General features: G+C 43.2%; 1 non-coding gene across 1 annotated transcript; it reads right to left on the bottom strand.

The window, feature by feature from the left end:
- Positions 1 to 13,992: 13,992 nt before the first annotated feature.
- TRNAH-GUG lies at positions 13,993 to 14,064 on the bottom strand. The gene has a single exon. It is a non-coding gene; the product is annotated as a tRNA-His (tRNA).
- Positions 14,065 to 19,874: the final 5,810 nt, after the last annotated feature.

Consider the following 19,874-nt stretch of genomic DNA (forward strand, 5'->3'; position numbering starts at 1 on the left):
ACTCAGCTTCTAATAAAGGCAAAGCCAAAGGCAAAGACTCCTTCTAAATCAAAGACTGCAACACAGGCCTCTTCTGAACTGGCTCCCAAGTCACAGAAACAGTTACTCAAGATGGCGGAGGATTTACTTACTATGATTAGGGGTTCACAACCCCCCCCAGATAAAAGGCCAAGGCAGGATGTTTATTATGATTCCTCTGATCAGGCTTCTGTTTCCTCAGTTTCTTCTTCTGACCAGGAATATTCTTTCCCTCCTTATGAGGATTCTGATGCTGAGGAATCCATTCCTTCCGCTTCTCCCCCTGAGGATTTCTCTTTTGGGGAAACTTTGAATGAAATGAGGGAACATTTCCACTGGGAAGGACAGGAGTATTCAGAATCTAAGAAAAGACTGAGGGATTTTCTTCTTCTTCCCCAACATAGACCCCTCGCTATTCCTCCTGTTTTTGATATTGTGGATGATGCCTTTTCGGAGGCTAACTTAACCCCTGACTCTTTTCCTCCTGCTCCTGTTAAGCCTGATAGATATTACAGGGTTCCTGATTCCCACCAGTTTTTATACAAGAACCCTTCTGCTGACCCTGAAACCATTTCTCAGGGTCCTAAGGGAGTTAAGGCCGCTTCTGCCAAAAAACCCATTCCTACTGAAAATGATTTTCGATCCTTAGAAAGATGGGGCAAAAAGGTGTACACTTCTGCTACTTTGTCCATTAGGGCTTTAAACTGTCAGTTTCATATGCTGAAATACCAGCAATTTCTCTTGTCTGTTTTAAAACAAAAGCTTACTTCCATTTCTGCCTGTGCAGATGATAAGGAATTGCATGACTTACTGCATGCCACTGAACAAGCTGGGAAGCATGGTTTACACTGTGGATTTGATGCCTTGGAGGCTTCTTGTAGGGCTGCGGCCTCTGGCACAGTCATTAGAAGGCATGCATGGCTAAAGGAACAAAATATGCCTGAACAAGTAAAGGCTAAATTATTGGATGCTCCTGTTCAGCATAATGTTTTGTTTGGATCAAAAGCTGAAGAGGTGATTAAAAAGATGGAGGATAAGGTGAAATCCATGCAAACAGTTAAAATTTCTTACAAGTACAGCCACCTAGATTTAGCAGGAATTGGCCTTCAAAAAATTGGTCCTTTCCCACTTCAGACAGGCCTCAGAGGGGTAGATATAGACGCTCCAGAGGAAGGCCTCAAACACAAGCTTCTTATAGACCAAGACAGTGGACTGCTTCCACCCCTAGGGGAGGAGAGGACAGGTCACAAACTCAAAGGAAACAAACTCAATGACTCCCTCTGTTGGGCTACAGGAACTTCTTGCCTGGAAGCCCCCCTCGGAGGAAAACTCTCTCTTTTATCAAAATTGGACTCAAATAACCCAAGACAAGTGGGTTTTGGATGTGGTTTTAAGAGGTTACAAATTCCATTTTCATACCTTGCCAAGGCCAAGCAGATGGCCAGACCTTCCAAAACATCAATGGACAGAGGCCTTAAACCAGGTGGAAGCTCTTTTGGCTATGAACGCCATAGAACTGGTTCCACTTTCAGAGATGGGAAAAGGTTTTTACTCAAGGCTCTTTCTAGTCCCAAGGAAGCAAAACTCATGGAGACCCATTCTGGATCTGTCGGTCTTGAACACCTTTCTAGAGATTCCAAAATTCAAGATGCTTACTCTACAGCAGCTACTTCCAATGCTGTCCAAAGATGCATGGATGGTAACTTTGGATTTAAAGGAGGCATATTTACACATTCCCATCAGGCAGGATCGCAGAAAATACCTCAGGTTCAAGGCGGATCGAGGCACTTTCAATTCTCTGCGCTGCCCTTTGGATTGTCTACTGCCCAGGGTCTTCACCAAATGCCTGGCTCCAGTAGTAGCTTACTGCAGACTCAAGGGAATTCAAATTTACCCTTATCTGGACGATTGTCTAATTCAGGCAGACAGCAAGGATGTCTTACTCCAGCATCTAGAATTTGTACAGAACCTCCTCAAGTTCCTGGGATTCTCTGTAAACATAAAAAAGTCAAATTTGACACCATCACAACAGATAACTTTTCTGGGTGCTCTTCTAAACACCACAACCCAGATGGCATTTCTGACATCCGAAAAACAATTACAGCTGGCTTCAACTTTCAAAACCTTGGCAACTTTAACTCAACTATCTGCAAGGAAATTCCTGCAGGCTTTGGGTTACATGGCCTCCTGCATCCTTCTCGTACCATATGCAAGACTACACATGAGGAAAATACAGTGGTACCTAAAAGTGTATGGTCTCAGCATTGCCACAGTTTAGACATACTGATCTCCGTCCTTCCTTGCCTTCAAAAGGAATTTCTTTGGTGGTCCAGGGCATGTGCTCTAAACAAAGGGAAACCCTTCCGTCTGCCTCCTGCCACTCAGATTCTAACCACGGACGCCTCGGATTATGCTTGGGGAGCCCATTTTCAGGGCAACTGTCTGCAGGGCCTTTGGACAAAGGATCAGAAGCACCTGCATATCAATTTAAAGGAAATGTTAGCCGTTCAGAAAGCTCTATTGGCCTTCAGGAATCTTTTACAACCAGGACAACTACTAATACGGACAGACAACACCACAGTTATGTGGTACATAAACAAGCAAGGGGATCTCATTCCTACCCCCTTTGCAGACTAGCCATGGATCTATGGAACACAGCTCTAGCTTGCAATCTGGATCTTCAAGCTCAGTTTCTACCAGGGAAACAAAACTTCCTGGCAGACAGTCTGAGCAGAAACCTTTCGGATCCACACGAGTGGATGCTGGATACCAAAATATTCAGGATGATAACAGCAGTCTGGGGATGTCCTCACATAGACCTCTTTACATCCCATCTCAATCATCAACTACAGAATTTTTCCACCAGGACTTTCCACAGAGAAGCTTGGAAAGTGGATGCCCTGTCATTCAGTTGGAGGAACCTCTCGGGATATGCCTTTCCGCCTCTTCCTCTTCTTCCACGGGTCTTATTGAAGATAAAACAGGACAAGCCCAAGATAATAATCTTGCTAGCTCCAAATTGGCCTCGGCAGTTTTGGTATCCAACTCTAAAAAACCTATGCCTGGAGCCCCCTTGGGTTTTACCTCAGTCTCCGAACCTTCTGTCCCAACATCAGGGTCAAGGTTCTTCACTCTCATGTTAGAACTCTCAGCCTGGTGGCCTGGTTAATCCAGGGCCTTTGATTTCTTCTTTCCTACCCAAGCAGGTTATGGATGTCATTTTAGAAGCCAGACGTCCTAGCACTAGAAAGTTTTATGCAGGAAAATGGAAAAGATTTTGTTCTGGATGCAGGCTCAGGATTCTGATCCTCTTCTTCCTAACATTACCTTAATTTTACTTTACTTGACAGATCTCTTACATAAGGGTCTCTCTTTCTCTTCCATTAAGATACATGCCTCTGCTATTTCTGCTCATTATAATACAGACCCTCCCATCTTTTCCCACCAGCTCATGAGACAGTTTCTCAGAGGAGCTAAGAATTTAAGACCTCCTAGATCGCCTCCCATTCCTGCTTGGGATCTCAGCTATGTTTTGGAAAAACTAACCTTGCCTCCTTTTGAGCCTGCTGCCTCTTCAGACATCAAGTTTTTATCTTGGAAGACAGCTATCTTGTTAGCCCTAACCTCTGCCAGGAGAGCTTCAGAGTTACAAGCTCTTATGGCTGTGGAACCTTATATTATTTTTCATCAAGACAGGGTATCTTTGAGGACTAATCCTACCTTCATGCCTAAGGTGGTTTCCAAAGTGGCTTTAAATCAAACTATCCACTTGCCAACTTTTTCCCCACTCCTCAAAATAAAGGGGAAAGGATCTTACATTCCTTGGATGTACACAGACAACTACGTTTTTACCTGGACAGAACCAAGGACATCAGAAAATCAGAACAATTGTTTGTTTCTTATGCTTCAAGTTCCCAAGGTAAAGCCATTTCAAAACAGACCATTTCTAAATGGATTGCTCATGGAATCAGATTTTGTTATTCACACCATGGAAAGCAAATCCCAGGGAGTATACGGACTCATTCCACTAGAGCTGCTGCCACTTCTGCGGCCTTCCTCAGGGAAGATCCTACCAAAGACATTTTGGAAGCTGCAACTTGGAGTTCAGTGCATACTTTTTCTAAGCACTACAATCTACCTCTCTACTCTAAGTCTAGGGCAGGCTTTGCCTCTGCAGTCTTGCAGGGCCTTTTAGCCACCCCTTCTACTTTATGACCACCTCCCTTTCTTTCAGCTTTGGGATTCTACCCTACAGTCATGACTGCAACAGTGAAACACGATGAACATAGTACAGTTGTGTACACCTACCATAAATGTAGATGTTCGAGTGTCTTCACTGTTGCAGTCTGGGTTTCTCTCCCTCCTGTTCCCTCTTATTTTTACTTTTGTGTAGTTCCTTTTTTCACCATTCTTCTGAGGTGTATTTGCAAAGGTTATGGGACCTTTTTCATTTTGGGATTCCTGACATCTGGGGCAAGAAAAACTGGAGAAGATGGCGTCGGCTGTCAGCTTTGTACTCCTGGCGCTCTGACGTCAGGGAGCATGGTTGAACAGCCGACGCCGGACCCAGACTTTGGGATTCTGGCCGACCGAGGGCTGCCTGCCGGCAGGGAAGAACCCTACAGTCATGACTGCAACAGTGAAGACACTCGAACATCTACATTTATGGTAGGTGTACACAACTGTACTTTCATTAGGTTTGGGTCTTAGATTGCTCTGTAGGACAGGAATAAGTCTCCCCTAGGAAGTCTATATGATGCAGAGTATAGTGACAGTAACTTTAGTTGGTCTGTATAAGGCTGGAGCCCCTTGCTCTTCTTTGTTAGAAACCTCTGAGCTCTCTCTAATTGCTGCAGGTGCTTAGTATGGTACATGCCAAACAGGGCATTATACTCAGTTATGGGCTGGATAAATGCAGAGTATGGGGGGGTGGGGGTTATAACTTCTTTTGCTGTCCAGGCAATGTCTTTACTAATCGTGTATGCTATGTAGAAAGCTTTTCTTACTACAGTAAATGCATGGTGGTAAAGTTAAGGATTGTTAGATACCCTTTGTTTCTTTAGGTAATGAATTTCTGCAAGCAGATTTTTTCTGAGAAGTGCTTCTTCGAAGTTAGCAAGAACTCTGTTTAAGATGAGAGCCTTCATGTCTGCAGCTCTTTAATTTGCTGCACACCACAGTTATAATGATTTCAGAGCCCATTTCAGGCTTGTGTCTTCATTGTTCTGGCAATATGTAATGGTGGCATGGATTATGTTAGCCTATGGAGAGAAGAAGGGACTCGGTTCTGCCCAAAACGTAACAAAACATTAACTGCAGCTAAATGGCCCATTATGGCTTGTGTTGGATCACAGTATTAAATGATTGAAGTTATCATTTCAAGTGGATGCAAGCAGTGCATGTTAAAATTCACAAATAATGAAACTTGCACTAATATTGTGTTCTGTATATAGGTTAATCTTTACTGCAATTTTTAAGATGTTTTGCTGTAAACTTTCTTATTTATCATTTATCTAGTATAATATTGGTACGATTTACAAAACTGAATACATTTCTAAGGTGACAGCACGGGTGCTTTTTGTGATCATTGGATCATCATAAAATTATAGGAAATACAAGGCAATTGAGTTGCAAGACCATTTATTCCTTGCCATTACTCACTCTCATGCTGTACCCCGTTGTCAAGAGGGTCAAAATAAGTCAGTCCTAGAATAAATTTATGGGTACCTATCTAATCATCCAGTTTAATTTGAAAGATACTAGAGTGATATTGTAACTTGCAGGGGAAATTTGTTCCAAAAATGGAGTAGCCATTGGGTAATACATGTCTGTCCTGTCAGTTCTTTTGTATGTGTTCCTCTGTCTATGGTATTAATAAGCGGGCTACAGATATGATAAGCATCTTGTCTGATACTGACATTAAAAATAAGCTGCGTCACTTGGTCTCTATTAAATAATGCCTTTCACATTGTTCATGCCTCCTTTCATACAATGGTCTCTGGTTCACTTATCTGACGATGTGTCTGATTTATGTACATAGCTGCTTTCTGATGATATCAAATCAGTGTACTCATTTAGACTCTCAAACCTTATTGCATACACACTGAGATTTCTTTTTACACAGACATGAGAAAAAGACCGTGAGAAAATTGAGGCATATTATTAATACTCTGCATATTTTGCAGAAGAAAACTTTAGTTCTAGACACTGACCATCTGTCAGAAAAAAGAATAGTATAGTTTGTCATAGGTTCATAGGTTGGTACTAGGTTATCGGCCCTAGGGTCTATACAAGCCTAGCCATAACAATTCCCTGGATATTTATTCCCACAATATTTACTTCCCTGGACCCCTGTCTAGCAGAGCGACTGACGTGATCCCCGGGGTGAATTTCCTATCTTCCATACAATCGTCAAGGTTCCTTTTGAAGAGTGCCAAGGAGGCACTCTGCTTGACATGTATGGGCAGTCTATTCCAGAATATGGGGAGTCTCTGGGTCAGGAACCTATCCCTCCAGCATGTTTTGTTCATTGTGATGACAAGGTTTAGATCCCTGGAGCGTGTGGCTCTGAGGGATTGGGATTTCTTTAAGTAGAGCATGTCCAACAGCTCAGGGTTTGACATTGTCTTGTATGTTAAGCAGAGCTCGCCTCTGAGGAGACGATATGCCACAGAGTATAGCTGGAGTTTTTTTAGATGGTCAGCATAGGGCATCTGATTTAGGCCTGTGATTCTTTTAGTGAGGTATTTCTGTGGCCTTTCCAGCTGTTGCAGATGTCTTGTGAGGTACATACCAAACGGGGCGTTGTACTTTATAGTGGGTCTAATGAGGGATGAGTACAGTGGGACAATGGCCACCTTTTTTCTGGATGAAAAGCCCTTAGTGATGAGATGTGCCACATAGAAGGATTTCCTGATTGTTGTGGCGATGTGGTTATTGAAGGTGAGACCACTGTCCACTTGTGTCCCCAAGTCTCTCATCACACTTTCGGTGTTTAGTGTACTGCCACCTATGTGATAATTCACAGGTACATGTTTTTTTCCCCAAAGGGGTAACTATACATTTCTTGGCATTAAGCTTAAGCCCATGGCTCTGGCACCAAGCATATGTTTCTGTAAGGCCCTTTTGTAGAATATCCACATCATTTGGGGATTCAGTAATGGCTCCTAGTTTGCAGTCATCTGCGAACTTTGTTAGCCAGAGTCCCTTAGTGTTGGCCTGTACTTCAGAGAAGTAGATGCCAAACAAGAGCGGTCCCAGGACTGAACCCTGAGGTACTCCACTTGTCATTTGTCTGGAGCTGGATTTGGAGTTGGCTACTTTTACAGTCTGGATTCTGTCAGTAAGCCAGTTGGCAACCCATCGAGTGACGTAGGGATTTATGTCATAGAAAGTTTCACAGGAATATTTCCTACCCCTCCATCATAACAAAATTAATAATAAAGCTTAAGATATATACCATAATAAAGCTGCAAGTGGCTTTTCTCATAGCCTACCAACTGCTAGGCAAGAGACCAATTCAAAGAATCCTCCTTCTGGAATAAAGTTAATGAGTGAATCCTTAACCTAAAAAGGATACTATGTGGAGACAGTTCTATGCATTTTTAAAAAAGTTTGAAATATTAACTTTACAGCGCCTGCTTGCATAGGTTCACAGTTAGCCTAGTACACATCTATCAACCTATGAACTAATGGCCCTGGAGCCTTTACAAGCCTAGCCCATAGAAGTGCCCTGGCATCGTGCCACCCAACGTTGGATCCCAGTGCCTCTATCAAGTAGAGCCACTGGAGTGATCCCCGAGGTGAACTTTCTATTTCCCATCCACTCCTCAAGATTTCTCTTGAGGAGGGCCAGTGAGGTGCTCTGCTTAACATGTATGGGAAGTCTATTCCAGAGCATGGGCAGTCTCTGGGTTATGAACCTGTCCCTCCAGCGTGTTCTCTTGATTGTGGTAATGAGGCTGAGGTCTCTGGAGCATGTGGTGTGGAGGGATTGGAATTTCTTTAGATGTAGCATTTCTAACAGAGCTGGGTGCGACATGGCTTTGTAAGTCAAGCAGAGATCTCCTCTTGGTAGATGATATGAGACAGAGAATAGCTGGAGTTTTTTGAGTATGTCCATGTACGACATGTGTTTAAGGCCTAGGGTCCTCTTCGTGAGGTACTTTTGTGGTCTTTCCAGCTGTTGCATGTATCTAGTGAGGTACATTCCAAATGGGACATTATACTTGATGATTGGTCTAATGAGGGAAGAGTAGAGAGAGATGGTGACCTCTTTCTTCCTGGATGCAAAACCCTTGGTAATGAGATGTGCCACATAGAAGGATTTTCTGACCACAGTGGCAATGTGGTGGTTGAAGGAGAGGTTGCTATCAGCCTGTGTCCCCAGATCTCTTATAACGCCTTCAGTGTTCAGTGGGCTCCCATCGATGTGGTAATTAGCGGGAACTGAGTTTTTCCCAAAGGGGATGATGACACTTTTTTTGGCATTAAGCTTAAGGCCATGGTTTCAACACCAGTCATTGGTCTCAGTGAGGCCTTTCTGTAGGATGCAGGCCAGGAGACCATTAATGAGCCTAACCCAAATTCCCAATTGCCCCAAAGCACTGTCTGCTTAAATGACTTGCTCAAGGGCACACAGTAGGCTGTACATGTTTCAGTTTGAAAATCCAATTTGGCTTTTTAGTTGTTAAATGGTATTTCAGGTCACTTCTTGACACGTGTTTTTTCTAATAGGTTCATATGTAAGTACTAGGCTAGCTGCCATTGTGGACCATTAAGCCTAGCCAATTTCCCTTTTTGTGCTCAAAAATACATAGATTGGCCTTAACCTTCCCATGGTCAGTTATAATGAGAATAATTAGGATCATACCATAGATAATTTGGGGGGACCCATGCATGGGATAAAGCATTTAGGAGCTGCCCCTTCCCATTAGTAGTATAGGGGAAGTCCTGGGGGTAAATTCTGTATATCCCATCCATAGAAGTATAGTGACAGGGTTTGAATCGGTCCATGTAGGACATGTTGTTTAGGCCTTGTATCTTTTTAGTAGTATTTTATTTTTTTGTTTTACATTTGTTTACCAGAGTAGTGCACTGATCTAAGTGGACTATGGCGATGTGAAATATTGTAGTGAGCAACAGGTATGTTATTGTTTAAGGATTTACAGTTATGGGGAGTACCTTGCATACACCTACTTTTTATCCAAAAGAGAAGGTTTACTTTTCCTCTCTGGCAGTTCATAATGATTCTGTCTCTTAAAAGTGGAACAAATCCTAAAGGAGAACAATGTAATTATACATTTTAAACCATTAATAAAATGCCTTTGCTCTTGAATACAAGATATGTGGCTGAATGTGTTCCTTTTCTTTTATATTTAGGTGGATCACTCTCCCAGGTATTATGTCATATAGTGAAAATTGCTCCACTGTAGGTGAGTATGAGAGCTCAGTTTATCCATTTGATACCCCTAAAAATAAACAATATACTGAAATGCATGTAATCAGGAAAATAAGTTCATAGGTTCATACTAGGCTATCTGCCCTAGGGCATTTATAAGCCTAGCCAGAGTGTGTTTGGCTTTCGCCACCCATTTTAAATGAATTTTGCTATGCCCTTTTTCAAGGTTAGTATACTGTGCCTCTGTCTAACAGTGACACAGAAGTGATACCCGGGGTAAACCTACTATCTCCCATCCACTCATCAAGATTCCTCTTGAAGAGAGTCAATGAGGGACTCTGCCTAACCTGGACTGGGATTTTATTCCAGAGTGAAGGGAGCCTCTGGGTTAGGAATCTGTCCCTCCAGCATGTCCTATTTATTTCAGTGCTGAGGCTTAAGTCTCTCGAGCGCATAGCTCGATGGGATTTGGATTTTCTGAGGTGCAGCATGTCCATTAATTCCGGGTTGGACATGGTTTTATACGTCAGGCACAGATCGCCTCTGAGCAGGCGGTATGCCACTGAGTAGAGCTGGAGTTTCTTTAACTGGGCAGCATATGGCATCTGTTTGAGCCCTTTGATCCTCTTGGTGAGGTACTTTTGGGGTCTTTCCAGTTGCTGCAGGTGTCTGGTAAGGTACATCCCAAAAGGGGCATTGTACTCAATTATGGGCCTGATGAGGGATGAGTAAAGAGGCACGATGACCTCCCCTGATCTAGATGTGAATCCCTTCATGATTAGGTGGGCTATATAAAATGTTTTTCTAACCACTTTGGCCACGTGGTTGTCAAATGAGAGATTGCTATCAACTTGGGTCCCCAGGTCCCTAATTACTTCTTCCGTACTTAATGGATTACCACCTATGTGGTAGTTTGTGGGCACTTTGTTTTTGCCAAAGGGGATGACTATACACTTTTTGGAGTTTAGCTTGAGGCCATGGCTCTGGCACCAGTTGTCTGTTTCTATGAGACCCTTTTGTAGGATGCTTGTGTTGGCTGGAGAGTTGATTATGGCGCCCAGTTTGCAGTCATCTGCGAACTTGGTCAGCCACAGCCCTTTCGTGTTAGCCTGTACCTCCGAGAAATATATACCGAACAAGAGAGGTCCCAGGACTGAACCTTGTGGGATGCCACTTGTAACTGGTTTGGAGTCTGACATGGCTCCAGCAATTCTAACCATGTGGGTTCTGTCCTTGAGCCAGTTTGCAACCCATCTAGTGACATAGGGGTTTATATTTAAGCTGGTGAGCTTATCTATAATGCCCAAGTGGGGTATTGTATCGAAGGCTTTTGCAAGGTCCAGGTAGGCTGTGTGGATCACCTTCCCCTCATCAATGGCCTTGGTGACTGTTTCAAAGAAATCAACCAGGTTTAAGAGGCAGGATCTGCCCTTAACAAAGCCGTACTGGGTAGGATCCAGTGTCTGTAGGTCCCCAATATCTTTATTTATGAGGTCCATGATGATCCTTTCCATAGCTTTGCAGACCAAGCTAGTCAGGCTTATGGGGCGATAGTTTCCAGGATCCATTGAGGCACCACCTTTGTGGAGAGGGACCACTGTTGCTGTACGCCACTCTTTGGGTACATATCCTGTAGTAAGGCTGAGATTGAACTGTAGTTTTATGTTTGGGGTTAGTTCTTCTTGGAGTTCATGTAGGGCCAGCCGGGACACCGTCTGGTCCCATTGATGCTGTGTTTTTTGCTTTGGAGAGGGCGGCTCTTACCTGAGCATCTGAGATGTCAGGGGGGCAGCACTCTGTTGGGATAGATATTTGCCCTTTTGGTGGGGAAGGGGGGAGAAGTTTGCGCTGAACCTGTCAGCTAGGATGTTGGCAATGTCTGTGGGTTCGGTGTATTTTTTGTCATTTGGACTAATTCTGAGCATATCTGGGAATTCCCACCCAGGTTCCTAACATAACTAAAGAAAGCCTTGTGATTATCCTTAGTGTCCTGTGCAATTTTTCTCTTGAAGCTGGCCTTAGATGATTTTATGAGTGCCCATAGTTTTTTGCTAATACTGATCAGAGATGCCTTCCCTTTTTGGGATTTTGCTCTATCATGTAGTAGCTTCCTCCTTCTATTGTATAGTTTGTTTATGGCTGGGGTCCACCAGACAGGACGCCTAACTTTGGAGGATTGGGTCTTGGTTTTATTTGGGATTGCATGATCCATGCATTCCTGAAGGTGTTCATAGAATGCATTTATAAAGGATTCTGCGGTCTGGGCCGTATTTTCCACAGGCCCGGGGGCTTTGAAGGATTCCACCTCAGTTTTGAGGAGTGTGAAATTTGCTTTAGAAGTTTTTCACTGTGGTTTTCTGGGCAGGGGCTGGGGTCGGGATGTGAATATCTAGTGAGATTAGTTTATGGTCTGATCTTAGCAGTGAGGGATACACTTCTGGTCTGGAGCATAGAGTCCCCATGTTGGTGATGATCAGGTCCAGTATGTTTTCCCCTCTTGTGGGAGTGGCAACAAGTTGTTCCATAGCATTTGAGTTTATAAATTCTAGGAACCTTCGGGCTAGGGTGTTGGAGCTAGAGTAATGCTCACAGTCTATGTTAGGGTAGTAGAAGTCGCCCAATATAATGGTGTTTGGAGAGACCTTCATATTTTCCGGTGTTCTCAGGAAGGCCGAGTGGGGTTCCTGGGTTTGGGAGGGTGGTCTGTAGCAGGCTATAAACTGGAAGGCAGTTTTACCCACTGTTAGTTGCACATGGATAGTCTCTGATGCTTCATGCTGTGCCACCAACCTGGAGGTGTGGGTATCTTTGACGAATATTGATACTCCCCCTCCTTTTGTGGTTCGGTCCAAGTTTTGGGGCTGAAAAACATGGTATGAGGTATAACCTGGTAGTGCTGGGGTGCTCTCGGGAGCCTTGAACCAGGTTTCTGTTACTGCACAGATTTCGATGTTCTCCATGCTAAGGAGAGTTTTGAGTGCGTGCATCTTGAGGTTTAGACTTCTGGCATTGAGTAGCATTACTCTTAGTTTCTTATCCCTTGTGATACCTATGGAGGTGGGTTTGTCTTTTGAGCTTTGCCTAAAAAAGGCACTATGGGGGTGGCAAGAGCCTTTGCCAGTATCCGAAAGCCCAGAGGTGACAGGTGCAAGCCGTCCCTAGCGAAGCATCGTGGCTTGTCGAGCATGTCATCCCAGGCAGACAGGCATTGGATCCCCTTTGAATGACACCAATACTTAAGCCAATTGTTGAAATTGATCATCTTGTCTTCATATTGTGGCATCATTCTTGGTGAGGGTAAGATGCTACTCACGGTCAGGGTCATACCGGCCTGGGCTACATGCTCAGAGAGCTCCTCTGTCTCTTTTCATGTAGTCCAGGGAGGTACATCTCAGGTCATTCACACCAGCATGGACAATGACTGAGTCATATTTGTACTTGCCTTGGAGTGACCTGAGTGCTTGTGTTATGTGGCGGATCCTAGCGCCCGACAGGCAGCTCACCGTGACCTTCTCCTTGTTCAGCCTGGTGAGCGGGACGTCAGTGTGCCTGACGATAGTCACCTATTACAAGTGTATCAGGTGTATTGTTTAGCCTTAAGGGCTGTGACTGTTCGGCACACTGGCTTTGCGAGCTATGTGTTGCACGTGTTTTGGGGTAGCGGATCGGTTTGTACCCTCATGGTATCTAGATCATGTCCTACAGCAGGGTATTTGCCTATGATTTGAGTATTCATGAGAGCTTTCTTAAAGGTCAGTAGGACACATGGTTCATTGTTTACCCATTTGAGAGGACTGTTGCCCAGAGAAGTGTGGGACTTTTTGCCTGGGCCCTTCTCCTTGGTAGATTGTAAGGCAGCCCACTGTGGTATTGAAGTGTTGGAAATGGAAGTAGATTATTTTTGTTGTTTATAAGGCACAAAATATCAGCAAGTTAGTTTTGAAGAGATCAGAATGGGAACTTCTGAAAATCCTGCCCTGTGCACACACACACACACAACTGATTTAAGATGAATGGGCAATAATCATGTGGCCTTCAGCTTTTTAACTCTTATAATAATTAATTTCAGTAGAATATCATGTTAAATGTTGAAACAAAATGTAATGAAAATATTGCAGGTTATAAAGAATAAATGATGCTGTAAAGTTACTAACAGGGAAAGGATACTTCAAGTAATTTCTAAGAATAGTGCTCAAACCCATAAAAGGTGGTGTGGTGGCTGGATAGAACTGGTTACCAGAATGGTTGTAGAGACTAGGATAATTGAATTATTTAAAAATGATTTAAGATTCCTGGGGGAATGGGCTTGGGGAAGGCTTATAGCTGCCTTAGGATAGCTGCCATCTCAAGCAGATTAGATAAACAGGCTGTTTTTGGCTTTTTATATTATGTTTGTAAGCATGCATTTCTGAACATTAAGAGTTAGGCGTCTACATTTATTTGTTCTGCACTTATACTTGTTAGCAAAGGAGTTACATTTATATGCTTGGATGGAATATAGAACACTACTTAGTCACATTTAATTCAAGCTTATAAAAATTAAACTCTTCTTGCCATGCCAGAAATTACAATCCTGCCGTGACTCGGATTCGAACCGAGGTTGCTGCGGCCACAACGCAGAGTACTAACCACTATACGATCACGGCATGCTACTGAAGAGCTGGGTGTTCAGATGTAAAAGTTCTCTGTCACACTTTGTGTCATGCAGCTGTACATTTTACAGTACTCTCCAACTAAACAACTTTTGCGGTATTTCACTGTTTGTTTCTATGCTGTACTGATTCTGATGAGACTTTTGCATATATATGACTCAAAAGATTTACACTTCACGCACATCATATGATCTGTGTGCCTTTCATAACACAAAATACTTTTCCACTAATAGTCATGTGACACTAACAGTGTACTGCCCTGTTTAAACATGTAATACTTTTCTACCTTCTCTGTATAATCCATTTTAGCTCACCCCTATAACAGGCCTCAACCACCGTTCAGTCAATGAATGAAAGGAGTGAGTACATTTTTTTTTTAAACCATACTAGAGCTAAAAGTGTGGATCCTTATTGTCACAGACTTGGTAATATAAAAAGTTATGAACAATCCAGTTAATGTTAACTATGCATTGAGACAGTAGCTTCTGGTAGACTGTTGTTGTTCCCTTCAGCATCTGACAGATGAACAATCTCTTTGCTTTTAAGGCCATCCTGAACTTGCATCTAAATCATTTTAGAATTTGTAAATGTCCTGAATCTCCAGGTTAAAAATACAAGTGCTCATGATTTCCTCCTGTTACCAACTAAACCAGTTCTGCCCAACTGTCTGTCTTACGGAGGTGAGGTTATTGAATTCCTCTCATGAAAAATATAGGCAATTCTGTTCTTTTATTAGGTTACAAATCCGCATGATTATAGATGCGTATCACATTACTTTAGCTATCAAATTTTGATACTCTGTCCTGCTTAATGATATTATATTTATACTGATAATTTCCTGTTTCAGCGATGTTCTGTATTATGCACCAATGTCACTTCTTAGAATTGATCACACTTTATATCTTTGTGTGATATTTCCTGTTTATTCAGTCGTAATGGATTTCAGAATTTTTATACATTTCTTTAGACCTTGTTTAACCTTTGTTATTTCTCCCCGGGCCTCCTCTGAAAATGGGTATTGTCCCCAGTTGGACTTTCCCAGTAAACAAAAGCAAATAAATAGATATGGAAATTATGCATTAATGTTTTCATTTCAGCTCTTAAAAAATTAAGGCTGTCCTTGCCATGCCAGGAATTACAATCCTGTTGTGACTTTGATTCAAACAGAGGTTGCTGCGGCCACAACGCAGAGTAATAACCACTATATGGTCATGGCATGCTACTGAACAGCTGGTTACTGTTATGAGCAGTATCTCACATTTACTGTCACACAGCTTTAGTTGTTACAATGCCACTACTAAACAGTTTTTGTTCGCTTTTTACCATTTCTATTGCTGTGTTGTACTAATTCTGCTAAGATATTTGCTGTTTCGTATATTAGTGAAAGTTAAAAACTTTATACTAAACATATATGATCCTTTCTGTGCTGGAGGGAAGCCTTCTAGCTTATCATTGGGAGTGGTAAGCACTAGGTAGCCTATCTACCACAAGAGGAGTGGTTTCTGGCCCAGAAATCGTAGTTTATTGACCTTTTGTGCAGTTTTTTTTCCATGTCTTTCAACTTTCTGTTTTAAAAGCTGGCATTTGGGCTTGTTTCCTGCCTTTCCTGTAACTAGCCTAGTCCAGATACAGATTTTGTAAGCTTCTGAGCGGTGCCAAAGTTTGCTCTTCAATTTTTCCCTTGGATCTGCTATTTCTCTCCTCTCCTGTACTTTTACTACCTTATTAGTCTAGCACTTTACCAGCCTACTTGTAGTGATTATTGTAGCACAAACAAGTGCTACCAGTACTAAATACTCTACAAGGAAACTGCTCCAGTACCTATTATTAATGCCCACCCCTCCAGACATGTCTAAAGGTCCGTTCCATGTGCTTTCTCGTATGAACCTAGTGAACTTGGGCATCCTAAGGCAATGTAGCAACTGCCTCATGTACACTGACAACCCTCTCCTCTTACCTCCCAGCACTCAGACTTGTGAGAGATGCACTTATATATCCAAATTGGAAGCCACGCACTCTCCAGCTGGTCAAGAGGAGAAGGTCAACACTTGCACCACATCATATGGAATACATAGCCCTCCAGAACACACACCAGCACTGCCTTCACATAAAAACACAAACCATACACCAACGTTTGCGGAGGCTCTCAATAAAAATCTACCCAAACAGCAGAGACCTCCAAGGCAGAAACGCACTCGACCACCACAACACAGCACTAATCATGAGACACATAAATCTTCTAAACAGTGTGCTACACAACCAGAGCCCCTAAGGCAAAACAGCATGCTCAACACACTAGTCATAGGTGACTCGATAGTGAGGCACACTGATGCCCCACTCACTAGGTTGAATAAGGAGAAAGTAACAGTCAGCTGCCTACCAGGTGCCAGGATCCGCCACATAACACACTCACTCAGGTCCCTCAGCAACAGATACAAATATGACTCTGTCATTGTATATATGGGTGTGAATGACCTGAGACGTACCTTCCTGGACTACATGGAGAGACATGGAGGAGCTCTCGGATTATGTAGCCTAGGTGGGTATGACCCTAGCCCTGAGCAGCATCCTACCATCACCCAGAATGATACCACAGTATAAGCAGAAAATGATTGATTTCAAAAATTGGCTAAGTTTCTGGTGTCATTCCAAGGGATCCAGTATCTGGCTGCCTGGGATGACATGATTGACAGACCTCAATGCTTTGCCAGAGATGGCCTGCATCTGTCACCCCTGGGCTTCCAAATACTGGCCAAGGCTCTTGCCACCCCTGTAGTGCCTTTTTTTAGGTGGTGTTCCAAAGATCAAATTACCACCATAACAACTACAAACAAATGCAATCTGAGGGTCATGCTGCTCAACGCTAGAAGTCTAAATCTCAAAATGCACTCACTCAAAGCACTCCTTAAAATGGAGAATATCAACATTTGTGCTGTAACAGAGACCTGGTTTAAGGCAGCAGAAAGCACCCCTGCACTGCTAGGCTATAACTCATTCCACACCTTTCAGCCCCAAGACTTGGACCATAGCTCCAAAGGCGGTGGTCTTTCCATATTCATAAAGGATGTGCACACCTCCAGACTGGTAGCCCAACATAATGCATCAGAGATACTTCAGGTGCAGCTAACATTGGGTAAGACAGCAATTCAGGTCATAACCATGTCCCAAAATTCACACTCCACGTTCCTAAGCACCCTGGAGAATATTAGGGTCCAACCTAACACTCTCATACTGGTCGACTTCAACTACTCCTCCATTAACTGGGAAAACTACTCATGTAGCAATACACTTGCCCAACATTTCCTGGAATTAATTAATTCCAATGCCCTGGACCAGATCATTCGTACCCCCACTATTGGTAGCAACATCCTTGACCTGGTCATTACTAACATGGGCAACTGTTGCTCTACACCAGTAGTCAATTCCTCCCTGGTTAGATCTGACCACAAACTAATCGCCTTCGAAATCCACATCCCCCCCCATAAAGATAACCACCATGAAAAACTTCTCCAAAGCTAACTTTGGGCTCCTAAATACAGAGGTGGCTAACTTCACGGCACCCATGCAAATGGATAATAGTTGCATGACTGCCGAGTCGTATACCAATGCACTGTACGAACACATACACAAATGCATGGATCGTGCCATACCCAATAAAACCAAGACACTCTCCTCCAAAAAAGGAAGCCAATATGGTGGTCCCCTGCCATAAACAAACTCTACAACAGAAGGAGGAAACTGATGCGGAATAAGGTGAAGTCCCAAGACTGGAAAAACTCTCTTATCAGCCTCAACAAAATGTTGAGATCCCTCATTAAATGCTCTAAAGCTAGCTATGAAAATAGAATTGCAGCAGATAGTAAAGACAACCACCAGGCCTTCTATAGTTATGTACAGAATCTCCACGGCAATACCCAGATTTGCTCTTAGCTACTGCACAATGGTACCTCCTATACCGAGCCAACAGATATTGCCAATATACTGGCAGACTAGATTCAGTGCCAACTTTACCTCTCTCTCACACCCAAAGGACCAATCACAATACCAGTAGATTGCCAGGCATCCAGTATTACTGCTGCACAGGTTAAAACAGCACTGTCCAGGGCTAAGAATACAGCTTCTATGGGACCTGATAATATCCCTGGCTGTGTTCTACATGAACTACAGAGTGAACTGGCACCTCACCTGTGTGCCCTGTTCAACCACAGTCTAACCTCAGGCTTTGTCCCTACTGAATGGCGCACTGCTACAGTCATCCCTCTCCACAAAGGAGGAGTGACTACAGACTACAAATCCTGGTAACTATTGCCCCATTAGCTTGACCAGTTTGATATGCAAAGCTATGGAACGCATCATCATGGACCTAATAAAACAAAGATATAGGGAATCTCCAAACTCTGGATCTCCCACAGTTTGGTTTTGTGAAGGGTAGATCATGCCTGCTCAACTTGGTCAACTTCTTTGATTCAGTCACCAGAGCTGTGAATGAAGGCAAGGTGGTTAATACAGCCTACCTTGATCTGGCCAAGGCCTATGATACTATTCCCCACTCAGAAATCGTAGAAAAACTCACTAAGTTAGGCATCAACCCCTATATCACTAGGTGGGTTGCAAACTGGATCACAGATAGAACCTACAGTGTGAAAGTAGCTGACTCCAAGTCAGACTGCCAACCAGTCATGCGTGGAGTCCCACAGGGTTCAGTCCTGGGTCCTCTCCTGTTTGGTATCTACTTCTCTGAACTCCAGGCCAACACAAAGGGACTCTGGCTAACAAAGTTCGCAGACGATTGCATGTTGGGAGCTATTATTAACTCCCCAAGTGATGTTGACATCTTACAGAAAGGCCTCACTGAGACCAACGAGTAATGTCAAAACTATGGCCTTAAGCTCAGTGCTAAAAAAAATGTCATCATCCCCTTTGGGAAAAACCCGGTTCCCATGAATTACCACATCGATAGTAGTCCACTGAACACCAAAGGTGTTTTAAGAGATCTGGGAACACAGGGTGACAGCAACTTCTCTTTTGACCACCACATTGCCACTGTGGTTATAAAGTCCTTCTATGTGGCACATCTCATTACTAAGGGTTTTGCATCCAGGAAGAAAGAGGTCATTGTCTCCCTCTAATCTTCCTTCATTAGGCCAATCATTGAGTACAATGCCTCATTTGGCATGTACCTCACTAAACACCTGCAACAACTGGAGAGGCCACAAAAGTGCCTCACAAAGAGGATTCTAGGCCTTAAGCATTTTGTCTTATATGGACAGACAAAAAACTCCAACAATTCTCTGTCTCATATGGCCTACTTAGAGGCGATCTCTGCTTGACTTACAAAGCCATGTCTGACCCAAATCTGTTAAGAAATGCTACATCTAAAGAAATCCCAATCCATCCACACCACATGCTGCAGAGACCTCAACCTCATTACCACAATCAACAAAACATGCTGGAGGGACAGGTTCAAAACCCAGAGACTGCCCATGCTATGGACTAGATTTCCCATACATGTCAGGCAGAGCACCTCACTGGCCCTCTTCAAGAGAAATTTTGATGAGTGAATGGGAAATTCATCACAGGGATCACTCCAGTGCCTTTACTCGAGAGAGGCACTGGGAACTAACAATAGCCAAAATCATGGAAAGATGTGTTCATAAACAATTTCTCCATTACCTCACCCTAAATAACCTATTGACCAAATCCCAACATGGTTTCAGACCCCACCATAGTACTACCACCACCCTCCTTTCTTTTACTGACTCAATTAATACAAATCGTAATAACAGAAAAATATCTTCCGCTCT

This window comes from Protopterus annectens, chromosome 2.part0 (assembly GCF_019279795.1).
Source record: "Protopterus annectens isolate FY-2018-M chromosome 2.part0, PAN1.0, whole genome shotgun sequence".
In the NCBI taxonomy this organism is placed as follows: domain Eukaryota; kingdom Metazoa; phylum Chordata; order Ceratodontiformes; family Protopteridae; genus Protopterus; species Protopterus annectens.